Raw genomic sequence first — 17,260 nt, 5'->3', positions numbered from 1 at the left:
GTTTCACATGATTGTTGTCAGAAAAGATACTTGATATGATTTCAATCTTCTTAAATTTGCTTAGACTTGTTTTTGCCTAACATATGATCCATCCTGGAAAATGTTCTGTTTGAGCTTGAGAAGAATGTGTATTCTGCTACTGTGGATGGAAGGTTCTGTATATGTCTCTTGGGTCTATTTTGTCTAAAGTGTATTTCAAGCCCATTATTTTCTTATTGATTTTCTGTCTAGATAATCTACCCATTGCTGAAAGTGAGGTATTGACATTCCCTACTGTTATTGCATTACTCTCTATTTTTGCCTACAGATGTGTTAATAATTTTTACCATATATTCGTGCTTCATTATTTGGTGTGTATATATTTAAAATAATTACATCCTTGATTAATTGACCCTTTTATCATTATATAATGACATTTTTTGTCTCTTGCTACAGTTTTTAACTTAAAGTCTACTTTGGCAGATATAAGCATAGCTAACCTTTGCTTTATTTTGATTTACATTTGCAAGGAATATCTTTTTCTATTCCTGCACTTTCAGCCTATGAGTATTCCTATAGTTTAAGTTAGTCCTTGTAGGCACCATATAGTTGAGTCTTGTTTTTGGTTATCCATTCAGTCATTCTATGTTGCTTAATTGGAAAATTTAAACTATTTACGTTTAAAGTAATTATTGATAGGCAAGGACTTACTATAGCCATTTTGTTAAATACTGATTGTATTGTAGTTCCTTTCTTCCTCTCTTGCTGCCCTTCTTGGTGAGTTGATAATCTTTTGTATTTGTAATACTTTGATTTATTTCTTTTCATCATTTTTGCATCTATTATGGGGTTTTGCTTTGAGATTACCGTGAGGATTTCATAGTACATCTTATAACAGTCTATTTTAAGTTGATCTCAATTTAAATTCAGTTGCATAAAAATGTCTACACATTCATTCTCCTCCTCCACATTTTATGTTGTTGATGTCTCAATTTACATCTTTTTATATTGTATATCCATTAACCAGATATTGTAGCTATAGTTATTTTTAACACTTTTGTTTTTTAACCTATACATTATAGTCAAAGTAATTTACACACCATCACTGAAGCATTAGGGTACTTTGAATTTGACTATAGATTTACCTTTACCATTGAATTTTATAGTTTCATAAGTTTACATGATACTAACTAGCATCATTTCATTTAAGCTTGCAGAATTACCTTTAGTATTTTTGGTAAGTCAAGTCTGGTGGTGATAAATTCCCTCACCTTTTGGTTTTCTGGGAAATTATTTATCTTTCCTTCATTTCTGAAGGACAACATTGCTGGGTAATGTATTTTTGGCTGGCAGTTTTTTTCCTTTGGGAAATTTGAATATATCATCCCACTCTCTCCTGGCCTGCAAGATTTCCTGTTGAGAATTCTGCTGATAGCCTTATTGGGAGTCCCTGGTACATGGGTCCTTCTCTTTTGTTGCTTTCAACATTCTCTCTTTGTCCTTAATTTTTGAGAGCTTGATTATAATGTGTCTCAGTTAAGATCTCTTTGGGTTGATTATTGTTTGAGCTTCATGTACCTGGATGTCCATGTATCTTCCTAGATTTGGGAAATTTTCAGCCATTATTTCTTCAAATAATTTTCTGTCCTGTTCTCTCTCTCTTCTCCTTCTGGTACTGCTTAGTGAAAATATTGCTACACTCAATGTCCCATAATTCAGGTAGGCTTTCTTCACTCTTTTTCAATATCATTTCTTTTTTCTCCTCTGACTAGATAATACCAAAACATCTGTCTTTAAGTTCTCTCAGTCTTTCTTCTGCTGGATTGAACCTACTATTGAATCTATTTATTGCATTTTTCATTTCCTTCATTGTATTTTTCAGCTCCAAAATTTCTGTTTTGTCCTTTTTTTATGATTTCTTTTTGCTGAACTTCTTGTTTTCTTCTTGCATTGGTTTCCTGAGATCACTGAGATGGTTATCTGTGCTCTCTTAAATCTGACTGAGCTTTCTTAAAAAATTATTTCAAATACTCTTTCAGGTAACCCACAGATCTCCATTTCTTTGGGGACAGTTAGTGGAAAATTATTATGTTCCTTTGATGGTGTCATGTTTCCTTGCTTTTTTGTGTTTCTGATGGTTTGCTTTGATGTCTGCACATTTGAGGGAGCAGTCACATTTCCAACATTTTTGGACTGGCTTCAGTGGGGAAAGACTTTTATGTGAAGGTGGCTCCTGGGGTACCAGCTGGGTGGGTTGCAGCATCTCTGGTTCCTGGAAAGGCACAGTGGCATAGTTACTATGCAGCTCCATCATCTGAGGTCAACATTGGTGAAACCTGAGGGAGTCTTCTGTGGCCAAGACTGCAGAGGTCCCGTGGGTAGCAGTAGTGGCTAGAGTTATTGGGTAACCCAGAGTTGATGGCTGCTAGGGTCCTCCTATTTCCCATTTTTACCCATGGGAAGAGGTTCTCACTAAAGGGATCCCTTTTGATACCTGGTCTATAGCATTGACAAGTGACAGAGGTACATGGGTCCTGGGATCAGGCACATGCAGAACTACCACAGTGTCTGGGTCCTGGGGCGCACGTGCACTTGCTATGGCAGTGGTGCTCGTGTCTGTGGTGAAGATTAGTGCAAATATCCTGTGTAAGCAGGTTGTATGCCTCTGGGGCTCATTTCAATGACTTAGGCCTGGGGGGGATGCAGCAGTGGCATAAGCCCAGGGATGACAGGGTGCAATGGTGGCCTGTGCCCAGGGGCCAGAGTACAGTAGCAGCATTTCTTGAGGATGGTGGGTCAAAGTCCCCATTCTGGTCCCATGGGACGGTTACAGAAGAGCAGCAGTACATTTCCAATAATGGCCTGTTAAAGCTACATGTTGGGATCCAGGGGGCAGGGTGCAGAGCAGCAGCAGCTTGGCCTTGGCAATGACAGACAGATAAAAGCCATGACTTGGGATCCAGTGGTGGAACTCAAAGCAGTGGCAGCACGCCTTGGTAACTGTGGGTCAAATTGTGACCTCGGACCTGAGGAAGCAGGGCACAGAGCAGGGGCAGCACACTTTAGTAATGGTACATCAAACTGTGACCTGGAACCCCAGGATTGGAGTGCAGAATAGCAGCAGTGAGGCCTCAATAATGTCAATTCAAAGCATGACCTTGGACCCAGAGTTTGCTTGCAGCCAGTTTTTAACCTAACAATATATTATGGGCGATCTTTCATATTAAAAATATAGGTTATGCCATGATACATGAGTATACTTTCACACTGACACATCTGTCTCCTATTAATGAAGATTTATATTGTTTTCAATTTTCTTATATTACAAATTATTCTGCAATGAAAATTTTTGTATACATATTATGGTCTATGAGCATTATTATTTTCTTAGGTTAAAAACAGAAATGTTATATTACATATATTAACATTTAAAATTTTTTTACCTAAATCATCTCAAACATCCTTCAAAAAACTTGTAGCAGTTTACATAAGTGGTATATGAGAATACTTCTATTATTAAATTCTCACAACAATGGATGTTTATTCATCTTTTTAATATCTTTACATTTGACTGCCAAAAGCATTATCTTGTTAAGTTTGCATTTTTAATTTGTAAAATGTTGAATTTTTTTTTACATGCTGATTTTATTTCTTTTGTGACTTCCTGTTTGTGTGCTTTGAATATTTTCTAATTGGGATAATAATATTTCTATTTATTAACCATAATTCTTCATAATTTAAGAATGGTAATTTTTTTCAGTGAGATATAATTTAAATACAACATCATATTAGTTTTAGGAGTACAACATAATGATTCAATATTTGTATATATTGTGAAATAAACACTACAGTAAGTCTAGTTAGCATCTGTTACCAAACGCAGTTACAAAATTCTTTTCTTCTGATTGGAATTTTTAAGATCTGCTGCCTTAGCAACTTTCAAATATGCAATACAGTATTATTAAATATAGTCAGCATGGTGTACATTACGTCTCCATGACTTATTTATTTTATAACAAAAAGATTGTACCTTTTGACTCCTTTCACTCATTTCATCCACGTCACCCATAATTTATGACTGAATATACATACACCAAATTTTCTTTATCTGTTCATCTGCTGATGAACACATAGGTTATTTCACATCTTGGCTATCGTAAATAATATTACAAGGAACATTGGGTGTGCATATACCTTTTCGAGTTAGTGTTTTCATTTTCTTTGGATAAATACCCAAAAGTAGGATTGCTGTATCATATGGTAATACTATTTTTTAATTTTTGAGGAACATCTGTATTGTTTTTCATAGTTTCTGCACAAATTTATATTCTCAACAACAGTGCACAATGGTTCTCTTTTGTCTACATCCTTACCAGCATTTGTTATTTCTTTTTTTTTTTTTTTGATAATAACCATTCTAACACGTGTGAGGGGATATCTCATTGTGGTTTTGATTTGCATTTCCCTGATGATAGGGATGTTGAACATCTTTTCATGTACCTGTTGGCCATCTTTGGAAAAACATCAGTTCAGATCCTCTGCCCATTCTTTTTTTGAGGAAGCCTAGCCCTGAGCTAATATCCACTGCCAATCCTCCTTTTTGCTGAGGAAGATTGGCCCTGAGCTAACATCCGTGCCCATCTTCCTCTACTTTATATGTGGGACACCTGCCACAGCATGGCTTGAGCAGCAGTGCCTAGGTCCAAGCTTGGGATCTGAACTGGGGAACCCCAGGCCGCTGAAGCAGTGCACATGAACTTAACCACTGCACACCTGGGCCAACCCCTCCTCTGCCCAGTTTTTAACTGGATTGTTTGTTTTTTTTCTATTGAATTCTATGAGTTCTTTACATATTTTGGATATAAATCTTTTATCAGATACTTGATTTGAAAATTTTTTCTCTCACTTAGTAGGTTTCCTTTTCATTTTGTATAAAATTTCTTTTGCTGTGCAGAAACTTTTTAGTTTGATGTAATCCCACTTTATTTTTGCTCTTGCCTTTGCTTTTCATGTCAAATCCCAAAAAACATTGCCAAGAGCAATGCCAAGATGATTACTGCCTATGTTTTCTTCTAGAAGTTTTATGGTTTCAGGTCTTACATACAAGTCTTCAAACCATTTTGTGTTAATTTTTGTGTATGGTATAATATAGTAGTCTGGTTTCATTCTTTTGCATGTGACTGCCCAATTTTTCCAATAACATTTATTGAAGAGACCATCCTTTCTCCATTGTACATTCTTGGCTTCTTTGTCATAAATCAATTGAAGACATATAGGTGGGTTTATTTCTGGGCTCTTTCTGTTCCACTGATCTATGTGTCTGTTTTTATGCCATTACCATACTGTTTTGGTTACTACAGCTTTGTAATATAGTTTGAAATCGGAGAGTGTGTTGCCTCCAGCTTTGTTCGTCTTTCTCTAGATTGCTTTGACTATTTGGAATCTTTTGTGGTTCCATACTAATTTTAGGATTGATTATTCTATTTCTGTGAAAGATCTCATTGACATTTTTGATAGGAATTGCATTGAATCTGCAGATTGCTTTGGGTAGGATGGAAATTTTAACAATATTAGTTCTTTCAATCCATAAGCACAGAATACCTATACATTTATGTCTTTTTCAATTTTTTTTAATCAATGTCTTAGAGATTTCTATTTATAGGACTTTCACCTCCTTGGTTAAATTTATTCCTAGATATTTTACTCTTTTTGATGCAATTGTAAATGGGATTTTAAAATTTCTCTTTCTGATAGTTTTTGTTAGCATATAGAAATGCAGCGGATTTTTTATATTGATTTTGTTTTCTGCAACTTTACTGAATTCATTTATTAGTTCTAATAGTTTTTTGATGGAATCTTTAGGGTTTTCTATAAATAATATCATGTCATTTGCAAATAGTGACAGTTTTCTTCATTTTTTACAATTTGAGTGTTTTTTATTTTTTTTCTTGTGTTTGCACTGGCCAGGACTATCAATATTATGTTGAATAAAAGAGGCAAAAGTGGACACCCTTGTCTTGTTCTCATTTTGGAAGAAAAAGTTTAAGCTTTTCACCACTGAGTGTGATATTAGCTGTGGGCTTGTCATAGATAGCCTTTATTATGTTGAGATATATTCCCTCTATACCCACTTTGTTGAGAGATTTTTATGATAAATATATGTTGACTTTTGTCAAATACTTTCTCTACATTTATTGAGACAATTCCATAACTTTTATTCTTCCTTTTGTTTATGTGGTGTATCATATTGATCTATCTGTGGATGTTAAACTCTGCTTGCATCTCTGGAATAAATCCCACTTGAATATGTCACAAGATCCTTGTAATGTATTGTTGAATTCATTTTTCTAATGTTTTGTTGAGAATTTTTGCATCTAAGTTTATTAGGGATATTGGTCTGTTATTTTCTTTTCTTGTGGTGTTCTTGTCTGGTTTTGATATCAGGGTAATGCTCGCTTCATAAAATGAGTTTAGAAGTATTCCTGCCTCTTCGATTTTTTGGAAGAGTTTGAGAAGAATTGCTATTAATTCTTTGAATATTTGGTAGAATTCACCAGTGAGGCCATCTGGTTCTACATTTTTGTTAGAAAGTTTTTGATTACTGATTCAATCTCCTTACCAGTAATTCTTTTGATCAGACTTTATATTTCTTCATGATTCATTGTTGGAAAATTATATCTTTCTAGGAATTTATCCATTTGTTTCAGGTTGTCCAATTTGATTGCCTACAATTGTTCATAGTAACCTCTTTTGATCCTTTGTATTTCTTTGGTGTCAATTATAATGTCTCTTCTTTCATTTGCTTTTATTTGAGTCCTCTCTCTTTTTCTATTAGTAGGGTAGATAAAGGCTTGTCAATTTTGTTTATCGTTTTAAAGAACCAGCTCTTGGTTTCATTCGTCTTTTATATTATCCTTTTAGTCTCTATTTCATTTATTTGTGCTCTAATCTTTGTTATTTTCTTCCTTCTACTAACTTTGGGCCTCATTTCTTCTTCTTTTCTAGTTCCTTGAGATGTAAAGTTAGGTTGCTTATTCAAGATTTTTCTTGTTTCTTGAGGTAGGCATTTATTGCTATTAACTTCCTTCTTAGAACTGCTTTTGCTGTACCCCATAAGTTTTGGTATGTTTTATTTACTTTTAAATTTGTCTCATGGTATTATTTATTTTTCTTTTGATTTCTTTGTAGATCCATTGGCTGCTCAGTATCATATTGTTTAATCTCCACATATTTGTGAATTTTGCAGTTTTCTTCTTGTAATTGATTTCTAGCTTCCTACCGTTGTGTTCCGAAAAGATGCTTGATATGATTTCATTTTTCTGAAATTTGTTAAGACTTGTTTTGTGGCCTAAAATATAATTTATCCTGGAGAATGTTCCATGTGCACTTGAGAGGAATGTGTATTCACTTGCTTTTGAATGGAAAGTTCTGTGTATATCTGTTAAGCTCATCTTGTCTAACATGTCATTTAAGGGTGATGTTTCCTTATTGATTTTCTGTTGGATGATCTATCCATTGATGTAAGTGGGGTACTAAAATTTCCTACCATTATTTTACTGCTGTATATTTCTCTCTTTAGGTCTGCTAATATTTGCTTTATATAATTATGTGAGCCTACATTGAGTGCATAAATATTTACAAATGTTATATCCTCTTGTTAGGTTGACCTCTTTATCATTATGTAATGCCCTTCTTTATCTCTTACTAATGTCTTTGTTATAAAGTCTATTTTTTCTGATATAAGTATAGCTAAGCCAGTTTGTTTTCAGTTTCCTTTTATGTGGAATATCTTTTCCATTCCTTCACTTTTTAGTCTGTTTATTTTCTTACATCTGAAGTGAATCTCTTGTAGGCACCATATAGTTTTGTCTTTTCATTTTCTTTTTTAATCCATTTAGCCACTCTATGTCTTTTGATTGAGAATTTAGTCAATTTACACAGAAAGTAATCATTAATAGGTATGTACTTACTGCAATTTTGTTTATTTTTTTCTGCCTGTTTTGTAGTTGCTCTGTTCCTTTTTTCTTCTCTTGCTCTCTTTGTGTTTTGGTGACTTTCTTTAGATGTATGCTTAGATTCCTTTCTTGTTATCTTTTATATGCTTACTATAGTTTTTACTTTGTGGTTATGATGAGACTTACACATAACTTATATTTAGATAGTCTATTTTTAGTTGATAATCACAAGATTGAATGAATTTTAAAGTTCTACATTTTTACATTTTATGTGAGATTTTGCAACTTTTTATCTTGTGTATGTCTTAACTAATTATTTTTGTTACAATAATTTTTACTACTTTTGTATTTTTACCTTCATGCCAGCTTTGTGTGATTAATTGACTACCATTACTTTATATTTACCTTTACCAGTGAGATTTGTACTTTCATGTGTGATCTTGTTACTAATTAGTACTCTTTACTTTCTGCTTAAAGAAGTCTCATTTAACATTTCTTGTAAAGCTGGTTTAATGGTAATGAATTTTAGCTTTTGCTTATCTGGAAAACTTTTTATCACTTCAATGATAGCTTTGCTAGGTAAAGTATTCTTGTTTTGGAAGGTTTTTCTTTCAGCAGTTTGCATATATTGTGCCACTCCCTTTTGATGTGCAAAGTTTCTGCTGAAAAATCTTCCGATAGTCTTATGGGGGTTCCCTTCTACATAGCAAGTTGTTTTTCTCTTGCTGCTTTTAAGATTCTCTCTTTGTCTTTCAATTTGACATTTTAATTACAATGTGTTTTGGTGTGGGCCCTTTGGTTTATCTTATTTCTAACACTCTAGGCTTTCTGAATTTGTATGTCTCTTTCCTTTCCCTGGTTAGAGAAATTTTCATTGATTATATCTTCAAATAAATTTTCTGCCCCTTTCTCTCTTTTCTCCTTCTGGGACTCCTTTAATGCAAATGTTAGTCTGCTTGATGTTCCCATAAGTCCCTTAAGCTGTCTGCATTTTTTATAATCTTTCTTCTTTTTGCTACTCTGATTGGGTGAGTTCCTCTGCCTTATCTTTGAGTTCACTGTTCCTTCCTCTCTTCCACTTCATCTAGTCTGGTGTTGAAACATTCTAATGTATTTTTCAGTTCAGTTATTGTATTCTTCAGCTCTGTGACCTCTGTTTGGTACTTTCTTATATTTTCTATACTTTTGTTGAAATTCTCACTGTGTTAATCCGTTCTTCTCCAGAGTTCAGTGAACACCTTTATGACTACTACTTTGAACTCTTTATTAGGTAAGTTACTTATCTCCATTTCATTAAAATTTTCTGAGTTTTTATCTTATACTTTCATTTGAAATATATTCTTTTGTTTCTTGATTTTTCTTGACTCTCTATGTTGGTTTCTATGCATTTGATGAAACAGCCACCTCTCCTAGTTTTGAAGTATGGACCTTGTGTAGCAGATAAAACTAATCACTTAATCCTTCCCTATTTCTTGGGTGTCTCTCAAACCTTTGTGACTGTATATCAGCCTATTTTATTTTTAATACTTCCCAGTAGTTGAGTGTGTGCCAAGATCTGTGAGTGTCCCAAAGGAGGATCTCAGTCAGCACTTAGATTGAGACAGATAGGGAGCCATACTCTAAGGCAGAAGCTTTTAAGAAATACAAATATATACAGTCCTGAGGGGCACAATTGTAAACCCCACTGGCCACTAGAACCAGGCAATCTGGAGATGTTGCCTGGGTGGCAGTCACAAAAATTAGGGCTCCAGATGAATGTATATTCTTCTTTCTGGGAGATACCAGTGTACTGTAGTGAGGCAGAGGGAGAATGCAAAGATTGTGCTCCCTGGCCTATGCTATCTGAGAGCACTTCCGTAGTCCCTAGACGTGTACAAAAACTGAAGCCTGCTCCAAGTTCAAAACCCCAGGACAATCAAGTAGGCCTCTCTCAAATAAAGGCTCAGGGTATATTTTAGTCTGCTGTCTGTGCAGTGTCTTGAGGGGTGGCAGCCTGTCAAGAACTGTCTCTTTGATTGTTACAGTCCCCTGGAACCCACATATGCAAGCCCCCTTGACCACCACAGTCAGATGATCAAGGGTAGCCCATGGGTGGCAGCCACAAAAACTGGGGCACCAAATATAAAAACTGGGGCACCGGGTGTACATATGAGTTCCCCTCTGAGATAAGCTTATGCTCTGGAGCACAACAGAGGGAGTGTTCTAAGACACCATACTCCCTCCAAGGTCTCTGAAAAGGATTACAGTCAACCCTCAAATCTGTCTTTAATTAGAAGCCTTCCTCTCAGGCTGTAGCTATGATGTTAAGCTAACAGGCCTCTTTCATAGAAAGATTGAGCTTTTGGGTCTATTGCCTCTTGTTGTGCCCTAAAGATGGTAGTTGTTTAAGAACTCTTTCTTCATTGGTTGTAGTCCTGTAGGACTCCTGAGCATGAGCCTTGCTGGCTACCAGAGCCAAGAAATGTAAAGCTGTCACCTTGCAGCGACTGCAAAATTCCGGATGCCATACAAGGATATACGTTCCTTTCTGGAAGATACCAGCGAGCTGGAATGAGACAGATGGGAAGTTCAAAGATTGCATCCAACAGCATCCATTCCCTGAGAACACCTCTATAGGCCCCTATAAGTGTGCCAAACCAGAAGCATGACACTTAGGTCAAAGCTCATGGACAAGCAAATAGGCTATTTCTCAGAAAGACTGGGGTTGTGTTTCAGTCTGCTAAATGTGCAGTGCCCTGGGAAAAGTAGTCTGCCAAGAACTCTCTCTACAATTCTTACAGTCCCATGAGACACAGGCCTTCAGAGCTAGGTGAAACCCCTTGGGTGGTAGCCACAAAACTCAAGTCACCAAACCTAAAAACCAGAGCACCAGATGTGTGTAGAAGCTTCCTCCCAGGAGATACCAGTGCTCTAGAATGTGGCAGAGACTACAAAGATGGTGACCGCTGGCTGGAATAAGGCAGAGGGGGAGTGCAAAGATGGTACTCACCAAAAAAGAGAAACAAAAAGAAAACTTTAAAACGAAAAATAAAAAAGAAAAAAGAGAGAAAAAGGCACCAGCCAGAAAGGAAATTAAAAAAAAGGCACCCACTGGCTTTAGCCTAGCAGAGGGAGAGCACGGAAGATGGCACTCATCAGCTTCCATCCTTGGCCCTTGAGAATATCCCAGCAGGCTGCTGCCTCTGGGACCAACACTTTAAAATTAGCAAATGAGTCTCTTTCACATACTGTCTGGGCACTTTTTAAAGGCAGCCACAGGGCTGCCTCTGTGCTGAGCTCTGTGTTGTGTAAGTCTATGCACCAGCCCTTTAAGAGCCATTTGTCAACTCACCATATACCCCATGGGTCTCATGGACATGAGCCCCATTGGCTTTCAAAGCTAGATATTTTGGGGGCTTGTCACTGGAGTGCCTGATGTGGAGTATGAACCCCTAAACTCTCAGAGAGCAGCTGCAAGTTTCGAGTTCGAACCGAATGGTAGGTCGCTCGGCTTGGGGTGGGGTTTATGGCGAGATTGTGTCTCAGTCTTTCCTACTCACTTCGATGTTGTACTTTTTCAATTGCCAAATCATAAGGGGTTGCTCCACTAGTTTTTAGGGGTTTTTTCAAAGAAAATTTTTTCATATATAGTTGTGGATTTGGTGAGTCTTTGGGAGAAGGTGAGTTCAGAATCTTCCTACATCACCATCTTGAACTGGAACAGGAATAACTTTTTATCTATCATATATGTTGCAGAACTTCCTACAGTTTGTGATTTATCTTTTAACCTTTCTTGTGGCATCTTTTCAGCCCAAAAGATTAAACTATCTTACGCAGTCAAAGTTATCAAGCTTTCTTTTTATGGATGTTGCTGACGGCGCTATGTTTAGAAAAGCTTTGTCCACCCCAACATTATTTTTCACCATTTATATATTCTTAATGACTCTGTGATTACTGTTTCACATATTTATATCTTTAATCTATTTTCTTTTGTTGTAAGACATGCCATAGAAATCTAATTTTATTTTATTTATTTCCTCAAATGTTTATCTAGTAGTCCCATCTCTATGAATGATGCATTTATACTGATTTAAAATGCCATCTTTAGCATATAATACATATAATGCATATATGCTTCTGGACATTCTATTTTATTCTATTGATCTATTTATTTATTCCCACTCAGATAGGGCAATATTTTAATTATTGTTTTTATGATCTGGCAAGTTAGGTTCCCTCTTGTTAGTCAACGTTTAAAAGTTTCCTTGGCTATTCAAATGTAATGTTTTAATTGAGATATATTCAATAAAGTGAACTGCACAGGTCTTAAGTGTATAATTTCAAGGTTTAAAAAATGTATATGCCCATGTAACAACACTCCAATAAAGATATATAAATTTTCTATTAATCTAAAAAAAATTTTTCTATCAATCCAGAAATGTCCCTTGAGTCTCCTTTTGGTAAATCCCTACACACATGGAAACACTTTTTCTATTACTTGTGATTTTGGTGTAATATCCAAAAAATCATTGCCAACACCAATGTCAAGGAGCTTCTCACTTATTTTTCTTCTAGAAGTTTTAATTTTTCACATCTTACAATTAAGTCTTTAATCCATTTTGAGTTAACTTTTTGTGAGTGATATAAGATAGAGGTCCAATTTCTTTCTTCTGTAGGTAGATATCCAGTTTTCCAGCACCATTTAGTGGAGATTATCATTTCTCCATTGAGTATTCTTGGCTCACTTGTCAAATATTAGTTGAATATATATGGGAGAATTTATTTTTAGTCCCTTGATTCTGTTAAATTGGTTCATGTGTTTATTTTTATGCCTGTACCATACTGTTTTGATTATTACAGCTGTGTAATAAGTTTGAAATCAGGAAGTGTGATGCCTCCAGCTTTGTCTTTTCTCAGGATGGTTTGGCTCTTCAGGATCTATCGTGGGTTCATACAAATTTTAGGATTTTTTTTTTCTAATTCTGTGAAAACACCATGGAATTGTGATATGGATTGTATTGAATCTATAGATGGTTTTGGGTGGTATGGACATTTTAACAATATTAACTTTCAATCCATTAACACAGGATATCTTTCAATTTGTTAGTGTCTTCAGTTTTTTCTTCAAACTCTTATAGTTTTCAGTGTACCTCTCTTTACCTCCTTGGTTAAATTTATTCCTAAGTTTTCATTGTTTTTGATGCTGTTGTGAATGGGATTGTTTTGTTTCTTGATTTTTTAGATGTTTTGTTGTTTGTGTATAGGAGTGTAAGTGATTTCGCTATGTTGATTTTGTATCCTGCAACTTTACTGAATTTGTTGATTAGTTCTAAGAGTGGTTTTGTGGAGTCTTTAGCACTTTCTATATATCAAATCATATTATCTGCAAACAGATGTAATTTTACTTCTTCCTTTCCAGTTTGAATGACTTTTACTTTTTTTTTCCTTTCCTAATTGCTCTAGCTAGGAACTCCAGTACTATGTTGAATAGGAGTAGGGAGAGTAGGCACGCTTGTCTTGTTCCTGACTTAGAGGAAAAGCTTTCAATGTTTCACCACTGAGTATGACATTGGATATGGGTTTGTCATATGAGGTCTTTATGGTGTTGAGGCATGTTCCTTTCATACACAGTCTCTTGTGTATTTTAATCATGAAAGGATGGATGTTGCTTTTATCAAATACTATTTCTGCATCTACTGAGATAATCATGTGATGTTTATCTTTTATTTTATTAATGTAGTGTATCACATTTATTGATTTGCATATCTTGGACATCCTTGCATCCCAGGATCAATTCCACTTGATCATGGTGAATCATCCTTTTACTGTGCTGTTGAATTTGGATTGCTAATATTTTGTTGAGAATTTTTCCAACTATGTTCATTAGAGATATTGATCTATAATTTTCTTTTTTTAATAGTATCCTTATCTGGCTTTGTAGCAGGGCTGGCTTTGTAAAATGACTTCGAGAGTGTTCCTTCCTCTTCAATTTTTGGAAGAGTTTGAGAAGAATTGGTCTTAATTCTTCTTTATGTTCATAGAATTCACCAGAGGAGCCATTTGAGTACTGATTCAATCTCCTTACTCTTTGTTGGACTGTTCAGATTTTCTATTTCTTCCTGATTTAGTCTTTGTAGGTTGTGTGTTTCTAGGAATTCATCTACTTCTACCTTATCCAATATGTTGATGCAGAATTGTTCATAGTAATCTCTTATGATCTCTTGTGTTTCTGTGGTGACAGTTGAAATATCTCCTCTTTCATTTTTTATTTCATTTGTTTGAATCTTCTCTTTTTTTAGTCTTGCTTTAGGTTTGTCAATTTTGTTTATCTTTTCAAAAACCCTTATCTGTCTTTTTCTTCTGAGACTTCAATGATGTCTAGATTGTTTTACTTAATTGTGTCTCATAAGTCTCATCAACTTTCTTCATTCTTTTTGCTTCTCTAATTGGATAATTTCAATTTATCTGTCTTATAACTCACCAATTATTTCTTTTGCTTTGTGAAGTCTGCAGTTGAAAGTCTCTATTGAATTCTTCAACTCAGTCATTTTATTCTTCAGTTCCAAAATTTTTGTTAGATTCTTTTATTACTTTTTAAATTGAGATATAATTGAAATAACATTATATTAGTTTCAGGTGCAAAACATAATAATTCAATACTAGTATATTGTAAAATAATCACTACAATAAGTCCAGTTAATATGTGTTACCATAGCATAGTTACAAACTCTTTTTCCTTGCAATGAGAACTCTCAAGATTCACTCTCTTTGCTACCTTCAAATATGCAATACAGTATTATTAACTATAATCACCATCTTGTATATTATATTTCCATGAATTATTTATTTCATAACTGGAAATTTGTACCTTTTGATCCTCTTCACCCATTTCAGCACCCTCCACCCCCACACCTCAATCTGTTCTATATATCTGTGAACTAAGTTTTTAAAATATTTTCCACATATAAGTCAGATCATATGGCATTTTTTTTTCTGTCTGGCTTCTTTCAAATAGCATAATGCTTTCAAGATTAATCCATGTTGCTGCAAATGGCAAGATTTCATTCTTTTTTATGGCTGAATAACATTCCTGTGTGTGTGTGTGTGTTTGTTTGTGTTTCTTTATCCATTCATCCATTGATGGACATCTAGGTTGTTTCCATGTCTCAGCTATGGTAAATAATGCTTCAGCAATATGGCGGGTACATATATCTTTTAAAATTAGTGATTTTGTTTTCCCTGGATAAATATCCAGAAGTGGAATTGCTGGATCATATGGCAGTTCTAGTTTTAGTTTTTTGAGAAACTTCCATACTGTTTTCCATAGTGACTGCACAAGTTTACATTTCCGTAAACAGTGCACAAGAGTTCCCTTTTCTCCACAGTCTCACTAAAACTTATTTGTTCTCTTTATGATAATAGTTGTTCTAACAGATGTGAGGTGATATTTCATTGTGGTTTTGATTTGCATTTCCCTCATGATTAGGGATGCTGTACATCTTTTTATATACCTATTGGCCATCTGTATGTCTTATTTGGAAAAAATGTCTATTCAAATCCTCTGCCCATTTTTTAATCAGTTTTTTTTGGATATTGAGTTGTATGAGCTCTTGATAAACTTTGGATATTAACACCTTATAAGATATATGATTTGCAAATATTTTCTCCCATTCATTAGGTTTCCATTTCATTTTATTGAAGGTTTCCTTTGTTGTGCAGAAACTTTTTAGTTTGATGTATTCCCACTTGTTTATTTTTTCTCTTGTTGCTTTTGCTTTTGGGGTCAAATCCAAAAAATCATCGCCAAGGCTAATGTCAAGGAGGTCACTGCCTATGTTTTCTTCTGGGAGTTTTATAGTTTCAGATGTCACATTCAAGTCTTTAATCCATTTTTTTACTAAGACTATGATAGTTAACAACCTTCTGAAATTACAGTTGTACATTATTATTAGTCATGTTGTAGGTACAGCACTTCACCCTTAGTGCCCTTCGCCCAACCCCCTTTCCCCTGGTAACCACCGATCAGTTCTCTTTGTCTATATGTTAACTACCAGCTATGAGTGGAGTCATACCGAGTTCATCTTTCTCTGTCTGGCTTATTTCACTCAAGATAATACCCTCAAGGTCTATCCATGTTGTTGTGAATGGGATGACTTTGTCCTTTTTTATGGCTGAGTAGTATTCCATTGTATATATATATCATATCTTCTTTATCCAATCATCAGTTGATGGGCACTTCGGTTGGTTCCATGACTTGGCTATTGTGAATAATGTTGCGATGAACATAGGGGTGCATGGGACTTTTGGAATTGCTGATTTCAGGTTCTTAGGATAGACACCCAGTAGTGGGATGGCTGGGTCATAAGGTATTTCTATTTTTAACTTTTTGAGAAATCTCCATGCTGTTTTCCATAGTGGCTGCACCAGCTTGCATTTCCACTGACAGGGTATGAGGGTTTCTTTTTCTCCACAACCTCTCCAACATTTGTTACTCTTGGTTTTGGATATTTTTGCCATTCTAACAGGTGTAAGGTGATATCTTAGTGTAGTTTTGATTTTCATTTCCCTGATGATTAGTGATGATGAGCTTCTTTTCATGTGTCTTTTGGCCATCCAGATATCTTCTTTGGAGAAATGTCTGTTCATGTCCCCTGCCCATTTTTTGATTGGGTTGTTTGATTTTTTGTTGTTGAGATGTGTGAGTTCTTTATATATTATGGAGATTAACCCTTTGCTGGATAAATAACTTGTAAATATTTCTTCCTAATTAATGGGCTGTTTTTTCGTTTCAATCCTGTTTTCCCTTGCCTTGAAGAAGCTCTTTAGTCTGATGAAGTCCCATTTGTTTATTCTTTCTATTGTTTCCCTCGTCTGAGGGGTTGTGGTGTCTGAAAAGATTCTTTTGAAACTGATGTCAAAGAGTGTACTGCCTATATTCTCTTCTAGAAGACATTGTTTCAGACCTAATCTTTAGGTCTTTGATCCATTTTGAGTTTACTTTAGTGAATGGTGGAAAAGAACGGTCAATTTGAGTTCTTTTACACGTGGCTGTCCAGTTTTCCCAGCATCATTTGTTGAAGAGACTTTCTTTTCTCCATTGTAGGCCCTCAGCTCCTTTGTCGAAGATTAGCTGTCCATAGATATGTGGTTTTATTTCTGGGCTTTCAATTCTGTTCCATTGATCTGTGCACCTGTTTTTGTACCAGTATCATGCTGTTTTGATTACTGTAGCTTTGTAGTATGCTTTGAAGTCAGGGATTGTGATGCCTCCAGCTTTGTTCTTCTTTCTCAGGATTGCTTTAGCAATTCGGGGTCTTTTGTTGCCCCATATGAATTTTAGGATTCTT

The sequence above is a fragment of the Equus przewalskii genome, chromosome X (assembly GCF_037783145.1).
Source record: "Equus przewalskii isolate Varuska chromosome X, EquPr2, whole genome shotgun sequence".
Classification (NCBI taxonomy): domain Eukaryota; kingdom Metazoa; phylum Chordata; class Mammalia; order Perissodactyla; family Equidae; genus Equus; species Equus przewalskii.
The sequence above is the reverse complement of the archived record's forward strand: the minus strand, read 5'-3'. Positions refer to the sequence as shown.